The sequence below is a fragment of the Erpetoichthys calabaricus genome, chromosome 18 (genome assembly GCF_900747795.2).
Source record: "Erpetoichthys calabaricus chromosome 18, fErpCal1.3, whole genome shotgun sequence".
NCBI classification, from domain to species: Eukaryota; Metazoa; Chordata; class Cladistia; order Polypteriformes; family Polypteridae; genus Erpetoichthys; species Erpetoichthys calabaricus.
The window spans coordinates 8,254,888-8,266,145 of NC_041411.2; positions in this window are offsets into that span (position 1 = coordinate 8,254,888).

Genomic DNA, 11,258 nt, shown 5'->3' on the forward strand with positions numbered 1-11,258 from the left:
GTGTCCTCGGGGTTCTCCTCCCAGATCTGGACCAGGGCATCACTGAGCTACTGGACAGTCTGAGGTGCAACCTGTCGGCGTCGGGCCCTCTGCCCACCCTCATGAAGCCTGTTTCTGATTGTTTGGTCAGAGACTTTCATACCAGTGTCCTGCTGGAGGTAATTTTGTAGGGCTCTGGCAGTGCTCATCCTGTTCTCCCTTGCCTAAAGGAGCAGATACCAGTCCTGCTGATGGGTTAAGGACCTTCTACAGCCCTGTCCAGCTCTCTTAGAGTAACTGCCTGTCTACTGGAATCTCCTCCTTGCCCTTGAGACTATGCTGGGAGACACAGCAAACCTTCTGGCAGTGGCATGTATTGATGTGCCATCCTGGAGAAGTTGGACTACCTGTGCAACCTCTGTAGGGTCCAGTTATCACCTCACGTTACCAGTAGTGACACTGACTGTAGCCAATGCAAAACTAGTGAAAAAAACAGTCAGAAAAGATGAGGAGGGAAGAAAGTCAGTGGCCTCCACCTGTTGAATCATTCCTGTTTTGGGGGGGTCATCTAATTTGTTGCCCCTCTAATGCACCTGTTGTTAATTTCATTAACACCAAAGCAGCTGAAAGTGATTAACAACCCCCTTGGCTACTTAACTGACCAGATCAATAGTCCAGAAGGTTCATTGACTTGATGCTATACTCTGATTAATAAGTGTTACTTTAATGTTTTTATATATTAAATATATGGATATTAAATAGTATTCTGGTTCTTTCTTGCTCTTTTATTTTTTAAATTAAAATAATTTTGTCATCCTAAAGAGTATGGAATAATCTTATTCAAGTAAAATACTTTTTTCAGAGCGTCTAGAAGCTTCTTTTAAGCTTAAATCACTGTTGCCTCCTAATCATAAATTTAACTTTAATCCTGGTGCAGGATTTAAACATACTGTATTGAGTAAAATTTACTACTTGGAGAAACTTTGCCTTTTCTTATGTATATCTAGTGGCAAGGAACGTTAATGGGTGTGGTTAGACCTCCTTTTCAAGGGTCCCAAACAGATACTGTAACTGATATTCCTGCTAACCATCTTGGATTAATATGGCAGGGTTTCCATGTATTTCAAGGAAAGGTTGATAAAGGTTTCAGGACAAACTATAGTAATATAGACTTAGGTACAGTATATTTAAAAAAACATATGATGTATTTAAATTATAAGAACAAGAACAGAATAAGGTGAAGTTTTGGGAACTTATTGGGTAACCTTATTTAATAATGAAAAAAATGAAAACAAAAAAAAAAAACAAGTGTTTGGATGCCTGATGTCCAGGTTTTAAGTGTTCCCCCATTGGCAGCCACTTTTGAGGATGTGTTGTCTCCTCGAGAGGTAGGTTTGATAAAGAAAACCAACTTCCAGTCTAGTGAATCCTTATGTAGCCAGCAGGGTAGAGCTACTATGAGAGAACCAGAAGTGATGTCAGTATTCATCCCAGGTGTCTTCTTCAGATCTGAGGATGGAAATGGTGAAGGAGTTAACAGCTGCACCACCGTCTTGTCTGATAACAGAATTCTTGCCTTGCCAGAACCTTACAAGACATTCCCAAACCAACATCCAGTGTAGTGAATCCTTAAATAGTCAGCAAGGAGGAGCTGTTATGAGAGAACCGGAAGTGATGTCAGTATTTCTCCTGAATGTCTTCTTGAGATCTGAGGATGGAAATGGGGATGGAATCAACTTTTGCGCCACATTTTGCTCTGATGTTGGAGTCCTTTTGCCTTGCCAGAACCTTAAAGATGCTCCCTAAGTACACGTGTCTGACAATATATATATATATATATATATATATATATAATACTGATTTTAACTTCACTATGGAACAAGGTTAGCTTAATGGGGAAAAAAAAAACTCGCACCAATATAAATTCCTGTGAGTGATCTACTTTAAATTAGCTTAAATTTTCAGCCTCGAGTTCTATTTAATTTGAAACATTTTCTTGTGACATTGAGATAAAGAAGCCAATGCAAGCAATGTTCACCAAGGGCAGCTAGATAATTACATTTATTTTTAGACTTCAAGTAGTATAATATGGGATTTAAAAAATAGAGCAAGATAAGGCCTAATTAGGCAGTCATCTCCTTTAATGACATTCTGTCATTTAATTATTTTAATAGTATTCTGCATTTGTTTTAAAAGCACTGTGAGATTTAAACTACATATGACAGTACACTAGGTTGTACTTGTACTGTACTTGTGCTTCTGTTTTAAGGATTTCTGAGAGTTCAAGTCATTTACTCAAAAATGTTCACCCTTTCATTACATTACATCAGGCTTTGTCATCTTACTGTTCTTTAGGATCTTGTTTTACATGAAATACTCTATATTCAAATTAAAATGAAAAATATATATTTTCTATGATTGTGTTTAATTTATTTAAGCCATTAATTTATTTTGTATATGGCCTTTAACAATAGAACTACTCAAACGGTGATGACAAAGCAATGGGAATAATATAGGTATGTATTATTTCAAAATCATATATCGTCTATATCATTCTTCAGCCTTTTTATTCCAATAAATGGTTTTGGAGTGCCACAGTTTTTTTGCAATCAGTCAAAAGATAATTAACACTGGAAAGTGTACAAGTCGATATTAGGGTACTTAAAATCAAAACGTTTTCGGAAATTAATTTCCTTTGTAGTTTTAAGTGATTACTTATTAAAAAACGGTTACGAACCAGGTAATAAATGCCGTTACCCCACCCTCCTTTATCTGTAATTTAGATATTTTTAAAGCATACTCATTTTACAAATGAAACAGTCTGTAATTGATTTAAAAAATAAAGTTTGTTCGAGACTGGGATAGGGCTTAACAAAACATAAACAACTGATTATTACAGCATTATGGCAGTAGAGCTCACAAGATTATAAAAAGGCATTATATTTTTGTCAAACTTGCCAAAAGAGCCAAACTGTATAATTTCTGCCATACTGTTTAGGTTGATTATTTCAGGAAAACAGAATTGCAACAACTGAGAAAATGTCAACACAGTGAATGGAACCATACATTTTCTCTGTAATTCCAAGTGTACACGGTATCTAATAACTTTACATTTCTATTTTTAAAACTGTATTAATTCCAAAATACTAGCAAGATGCATAAACCAATTCTGCAATAAGTTAAAGATTAACAACATGTTCTGGACAGGTCACTTTGCCTGGGTTCTCTTTTCAAAATACGATATAAGAATTAGAGCAAATCTTTACTTAGAACTAAGGCAAATCATTGAGGCTTTTCTGAAATGAGCTTTTTAAAAACACATTAAAAACTCCTCTGGTGTGAATTGAACTACTTTCACTCATTTTTATTGTTGACACGAATCAGAATAAAAAAATAGTATTGACATGAACAAGATTGCTTTTTATATATTTTCCAACAGTATACAGAAGTGAAATTCATTTTTTTCTCTATGGGAAAGGTTTTAGATGATAGTTTCAACAGATCTTTAAAATAATTAGAATCATATGTCAATTTATGAAAATTAGCTGCTGTTAAAATCGAGTAGTGGCCATGCTGCGTCATCATTTTGGAAAAATGCAAAAGAATATGGCATTCATACATAAATGTTTACATGTCTGCAAATGTGGTCACTTTAGTAGATGCTGGTCTTGCAAGATACAGTTTGTATTATATTTTCCAAGTGATCTAAAAGCATTCTTCTACACAGTGGTGTTTTCAGGCCCCTTATATCCCCACCCTATATGCAATGATGTAGCATAGTGGCAGATGAATACTGCTTACAGAAACAGAACGACAGTAGTAATTTTGATATTGGGGGCTATGAAAAAAGGGTTAGCACCACTCTAAAGTTTCTGTATTTAGTATACATTATTAAATGAATAAAATCTTTTTGGATATTGCATCTGAATATTTAATGCAAAGTATTAAAATATTTTGCATTAAAAAAATAATGTAATACTGCAACAATTTAATGTAGGGTTAGAAAAGGTTACAAAAAGTTACAAAATAAATGACTGTATGGATACACTGTAATATCTGTGCATTAAAGATATTGTGTGTGTATATTACACACACACACACACACACACTGTGCATCTGGTAATAATCTAAAACATAGTGAACTAGCATGCAGATTACTTCATAAATAGAAGTGACACATGTTTACTTTTCAGGTGGTGAATGAAGTAGTTCTACTTCTATCATTTGCAGGTTCACTTCTCTCTCTTGAAGCATTTGTCCCTCTTGCACTTCCCTAACTATAAAGTAATCATTAGAATAATGCTACAAGCCAAAAATTAATTTTATGTTATGTTAACGCAGCCTTATATTTGGACAATGTAAGTATATTAAAATTCCAGTATCCAGTATTAATGACTTACTCCTGCTAGTACATAAAACATGCTTGTGTATGAATTCTGCAGCATTGTGATTTATTAAACAATATCTGTTGACACTCATTGGAAATGCATATCTACCTGTAATTGAACAATAGGTAGCCACACATAGACATAAAACACAAACAGATTAAGGAAGTATATTGTTTGTACAAATTAAATGGAAGTGTTTCAATGCAGAAGGTTCAACCATCTTTACAGAATTACATTTAAGAGAAATAAATAGCAAATAAACAGTAATACAAAGGCAAGGACAAGGCACATTTGTGAATGCCCCTCAAATCCCAATAAGGATCAACAAACCCTTTATTTCAAGCTAAGAACACTTTCCTATGATTGATTGATTAATTTTATTTTGAATAGTATGCAGTTTTTAAGTAAACAAAATAAAATATTCCAAAACATTTTCATCTCTTTTGACATCTCTTATTTATATTTACAATTTTAATTGAGGGATACATCTTTTTTCCAGTTTACTTAAAGTTAGCACACACGTTCTTGTACTGATATTTTGGTGGTTGTCCAACAACATCTTGCATTTATGGTGCTCAATACTAATTATTCAATTCTCTTATCTATAACACTTTGTTGTCTTAGTCTTTGGGATTCCATAACATGTAAGTTCTGCAGATATTTCATGATGCCGGAGAGACCTCAGATGACGTAAATGAACAAAATAACAGCAGTGTTAAAACAAACAAGTATGCACATTATACAGAGAGTTTGCGCAAATTGTACAATTGTAAAACTAACCATAAACTAACTATAAGGAACATTGTTGGAGATAGGTTAAAAAAAAAGTGGATGGAATTGCATTTTCAAGTAGGAAAGCCACTTAACGGTGGAAGAAATCTCCAGATGGTCATTCCCCACTTCACATAGCCAAGGATAGCTATGCTCTCTTATTGTGGTGTCTAATATTGCTGCATGGTTAGAGAAGTTGAACAAAGTAATCATTACCATGTTGTATAAAAATATACCCAATATAACTAAAAAAATGCTCTTTTTGAGTTTTTAATGTGAAATGTATAGAGTTATTTTACTGGTAAATCAGTTCTGATGCATATTCCTAAAATATTTTTTTTTTGTTTAGGTCTATTGTAGTGGTTTCCTTTTGTTTAAATAAATGTTACTTAAATTGCAAAGGGTGAAGAAATAACGATCTAGTTTATATGCTGAAGTGTTAAGATCTTCAAAAAATTGTTTTCTTACATATAATAACTTATCTCCTCATACGATGCACTTATAAAACAGTAGTCTTACTAAAAGCCAATGTCTATTTATATAGTGATGGATGTGTAATGCAGTTACTGTACTTCCTGTGATTTATTTAAGCAGTTGTCAAGTTCAGTCCTAAACTTACCTGTAGGTTCAGGTTTTTGTTCTAACCAATTTTACAAAGAGATCTCATTTAATGATCTGGTCTTTTTTCTTTTCTTATCCTGCATATAAAAGAAGGCAGTAGTGTGACAGTTACATTTACAAAAAAATAGGAATAATTAAAATTTTTACCATAGGTTTAACTGCTTACCTTTCTTTTGTCATATTCGTGTTAATTGACCTTTTTTTCCTATGGAGTTTGCTCCGTCAGTTGCATGTTACTTATTACAATTAAGGAAGAATGGAATAAGCTTGGGACAATTGTCACAATATGCTGACAGGCTTCACAGTGATGCTGAAAATGTTTTTAAAACCAAGGTGGAAAAAATGTAAGTTATCCTAGAGTAACATACTTAAATGTTTGTTGCATTCCAAAAAAACTTTGCACATCCAGTTTTGTATTTTTTGGATTCACACCTATCAGAAACTGGGAAATAATAGTTTGTTAATTAGGGTAGGAGTCCAATTAAAAGACAAAGTTAGATGGGACAAAAATTTGTAGCTACAAGGGGCCCCCAGGACTAAACTTCAGAAATAGGGATTTGATGATGAATGTGGCAATGGTTAGCACTTCTGCCTTACAGCTGTATGTGCGTGACTTGGTTCTTACTGTATTTTCATCTTTTTCACTGTTATTGCATGGGTCAAACATTTTCATGTGTGTGTTTTCTGTATCCAGGTTTTCTTAAACACCAAAAGGTTACTTGACAAAGCTGAAAAGGATTATACAATAAACTGAATAGGCCACATACTGGATTAGCTTACTGTTTAGATCTGGTTTCTGTATTGGGGCCAACGTTGTCAAGTTTTTGAAAGAAATTCCTTGGCACATTGACATACAATATAATGCCAAGCTAAGTTTACTCTACTGTACCTAGGTTATATTTATTTTATTAAATAAGTTTTAAGTACAAGTGTCTTTAAACGTGACTCAATAATAAATGCATGGCTGTGGTCTATGACCTCAATTTCTATATTAACCTCTGTACATTCTTCTATATTTATAATAAAAACTTTAGATGTATTCATTAGCTGTTTAAATAACACGCTTTGTGATGGACTGCCATTCCATTTAGGGCTGATTCCTCCTGTATGAAAAGTTCTGTCAGGGAAAGCTGCTACTCCTTGTGGATGTTTAGCTTACTACAGGAGTAAAACCATCTGGAAAAACTGAACTTATGCGTAAGCATTAACTGGGCATTGAGAAGTAATAGCCTAAAGTTAATGGAATAGCCAAAGGGACTGTCGTCGTAAGACAGCCGTCTTTGGTAGTTGTTATCAACAGTAATTTTTCTTTATAAATAATGTGCTGAGAATGGCCAAGGCAGTTGGCTGGTGAAATTAATTTATCTGCTTGTTACCAAAGTTTCAGATGAGGCAAATGATATCTGCCTGCCTGACCCTAACTTGGCTAGTCAGGATGTAATTTCTTCAAATATATTTATTTACTTTTGTAACAAATAAGTCTCCTCTTCTACTTCTTTCTTGTTTGTCCAGCTTTGTCACAGGGTCCACTATTCTGTATATTGTTCTTCACTTTGTTCGGTCAAGGCTGTCTTCTGGGGCAGTGTTGACATGCGTCATGTCTACCTTTAGTTATTCCATCCAGTGTTTTTTCAGTCTGTCACACAGCCTTTTGCCTTTGGGTTTGAGCTTCAGGATTGTTTTGACCATTGTTAGGTCATCACTACGGATCACATGGCAATACTATCGCAGGTGCGTGATTGCTACTACTCCCATGATCTTCCTCCCATCTTCATTGGGAGTCAGACAGTGTCCAGTGAAGCATTCACATTTCCTTCATTCCTTTCTTTCCTGTCATCTTTCATATTACAGCTTTGACCTTGTGTATGGTAAGTGGTGACATTGGTCCAGAGACTGGTTCTGCATTTGGCATCGGTAGATGCAGAAATTGCTGATTGCTTAGCTTTGAAAATAGTCACTCCAATGCTGTAGAATGGTGGTAAAATCTCACAGGATTTGCACATCCTCATCTTTGATGTTTTTGACAATGTTGATGTCTTGGGTCACACAGTGATGTGAATTTGCTAAGTGATAAATCTTGTTCGTGCCTCTTGGTGTATCCAGATGATTGTATCGTTTTGGTAGAGAGCATGTACCTCAGCACAGTTGAGGATTCAGCAGCTGTCGTCATTTCAGGTACACTGGCCTTGTGCATCATAAAAATCATCTCTCCCTGACCTCAATTTGTAGATGGTCGCCTAGAGTAAATAACAGTAAATGTGTCAATACTTCCCCAGAATTTGTCTTTCTCGTTGTCTGGGCAGACCTTCTGAGGTGTATGTTTTGCCTTCACCGCAATCTCCATCCATTTTGCTACCACCTTGGATGCCTAGTACATGCCAGTTTCAAGGCATGATCACTGCCAGGTATTTTGTGCCGCCACCTTCTCTTTGATGGCCAGTTGGACTTCTTCGTTCCACCACCAGGTATACTTGTTGATGAAGTGCTTTGCGAGCTTAGTCTTTCCGAATTTCTCAATGGTGGCAGTGTGGATTTAGTTGACTGTATCTATCCAGTGGGCTTTGACTGGTTTGTTGACAGTGATTGTGCTAAGATCATTCACTATTTCATTTTAATATGGGACAATATGTAGGCTAGTTGATTCTTATGCGATCTTTATGTAGAAAAGGCAATCAGATATTTAGTGTACCTTGAATACAATGTTCCAAAACTTTTTGCTAACTACCACACCAGTTCCATTTCAGTTTAATTTCTGACCATTGTACTAAAATGTGTATCTTTCTCCAATGTCCCTCTCTTTCCCACCTGTACACTTTGTTTTCTGCAAACAGTCAATGTTGATGTGTCATTGTTTCAGACCATCAGCCAGTTCTTGCCAGCTACCAGTGACAGTACCAAAATTGATGGTGGCAAGGTGGAGTTGTTGTTGTTTTTTTTTTTTGGTACTGCTGTTGCAATTTTTGGATTAGCTTCTTTTGCCAGCTAGGTCCATAAGCAGGTAGCCTTCACAATTTGTCCAGGCCACTCAGGAAAGGGTAACATGCATAGCCTATGGGGTATACCCTAGCATTTACAGTTAACTTTTGAGATGCCGTTACCATTGGTGTTTTGCTCCACTTGTCGTAAGAAAATGCTGCCATTAGTCAAGGTCCCAAGTTCCCTTGTTTCCAGTTGGCACTGCAAGGAGTTGGTGATGGAATTTTGCAGATCATAACTAATAAGTTTCTAAGGAGTATTAAATAACTGCCATTGCCATAAGAAAACTTAAATTCATCAATTGATGCACAGTCATATTACTGCCATTTAAGCTTAGGAGAATGCTTCCGGGTTCCTTCATGAAGAATGCACAATCATCTGACACCCCCAAACCATTTTAAGGCAATTGTCTTTATGGAAGTTAATTTGTCTATTAATGAGACTGAAAACTAACTTAAGTGGGGGCTAAATGTATAATTTCAATAATGCCAAATTTCCATGTCTTAATATCTTCACCGTGGGCACTGCATTTGGAGGGCACATTTGTTTAAGTAAGGCTCTAATAGTTAAAGAACTCTTTCCAATAAAGTATGCATGCCCTGCTGTAATGTGTTTTTCACCAGTAGAACTAAAGGTTGATATTAAAAACAGACTTCCATTTTGATACAAGTGGCCATCTTAAGATGAAAATAAACATAATATCCAAAAAATAATCAGAGTGGTTGGATCAGAAACAGAAAAAATAAATACTGATGATCAAAAGGAATGAAATAAATGAATTCATTCAGACCACTTATTTCTGTCTTCAGCCATGGATTGTGTGGGAAACAGCCCGGACACAGACAGGTAGACATGATGGTTTCACCACACACACGTTTATTTACAATATTTACAAGTTCAAGGTGCACAAAACCCAGTGCCGCAGCACCAATCACCCCTTCAGTCCTGGCCACACAACACAATGCCTTCTCAGTCTCTGGTCCGCCTCCACTCCTCTCCACCAAGCTTCGTCCTCTTCCACCCAACTCTTGCCATTGAATGGAGGGAGGCAGCCCCTTTTATACACCCCCGGATGGACTTCAGGTGCTTCCCGAGGAGCCTCCGTTGACACACCCTTGTGTGGTGGAAGCTCTGGCTGTGTACCTGGAAGTCCTCCGGGTGTCCCCAATCCTCTTCCCCCCAGCACTTCCGGGTGTGGCGGAAGTGCTGAGGTCCAGGGCTCCCAAGGCATCGGGGCGCCCCCTGGCGGTAACCACGGGCCCCTACAGGGTTGAGCTTCCAAGCTCTGTACCCGTGGCCCCCAAAGCAACCAGGGCGGTCGCCCCCTCGTGTTCTGGAGGAGGTACAAGCCCTCCTCCGGTCCTCCTGGGCGTCCCGGCCGGGGTGCCACAACTGAAACAACTGAAATATCATCATTCACAAAATGAAGGTAATAGAAACCTTGGTTCAAGTTGGCTTCTCACCTTCTCAAGCTTATTGAAAACATTATCTTTTGTAAAGGCAGTTACGTTAGTGAATGAATGTTAACTGTTACTAGCTGAATGGGAGATGAAATGTGACAAATGCTAACCAAAAGGAAATGTGGAGCTGAAACAGGGGCCAAGCAAACAGCAACACTTCTTCCAAGCTTAAATAAAATTAGCAACTAGCAATGATCACAGAAGAGAACTTTAAAATGTATAAATAGCTGTAGAAATACAGCATGTGTATGTACTCTGTATATATGCATACATGTTTTGCATGTACTTGTCATTATTTAGCTGTTAAAATATATTAGTCATCTGTGTTCATATGTAAATCTGTATAGCACTCCGAGTTTTCAACTAAGACATAAGACATCATTAAGTTATGGGTTTAATTTCAAGAATATTTTTTTTCTTTTTCCCTTTTGTTTTTTTTTTTTAATACACTAGGGATCCAATCAGCACATTTCTGTTTTTACCCTGCAGGTTTTTGAAAAAGTGAATTAGGAAAAATTCTATTTGTTATCTTTATAAATGTCATTTAAATACAGAATGTGATAATTCCCTGTTTACATACTATCACAAGACTCTAGTGCAAACTGTCCATTTTCAGGAAGGGAAAGAGAAGTCTTTGCTCTACACAGGCAGGAGTGTCTGCATGCCTAAGCATGTCTTACTACTTGAAAAGTAACATCTAGGTAAAGGAGGAATGTGTTGGAATCCTCCAGTACCGTACTGTAGTTTAAACTTGGTGCATTCTGTTTCTTTCAAACTCTTCAAGAACACCATTATATATCAAGTGCCCTTACTTTGGAATCACTTGAATTCAATTGAATTTTCAAGGAATTCCTTAAAAAAAAAACAAACAAAAAAAAAAACTGGATGGTGAAATGTTCCGAGACATTAAACTGCAGTTTTTTTTTTCGATTTACTTGTCTTCACAAATTCCAATGTGCTTAAGTCATTTGTGCAATTTGACAATATAAAAATAAATGACTCGTAGTTTCTCCAACAGCCTAAACACATGTTAGAATGTCACTAGTTATGAGTAAATGCACTC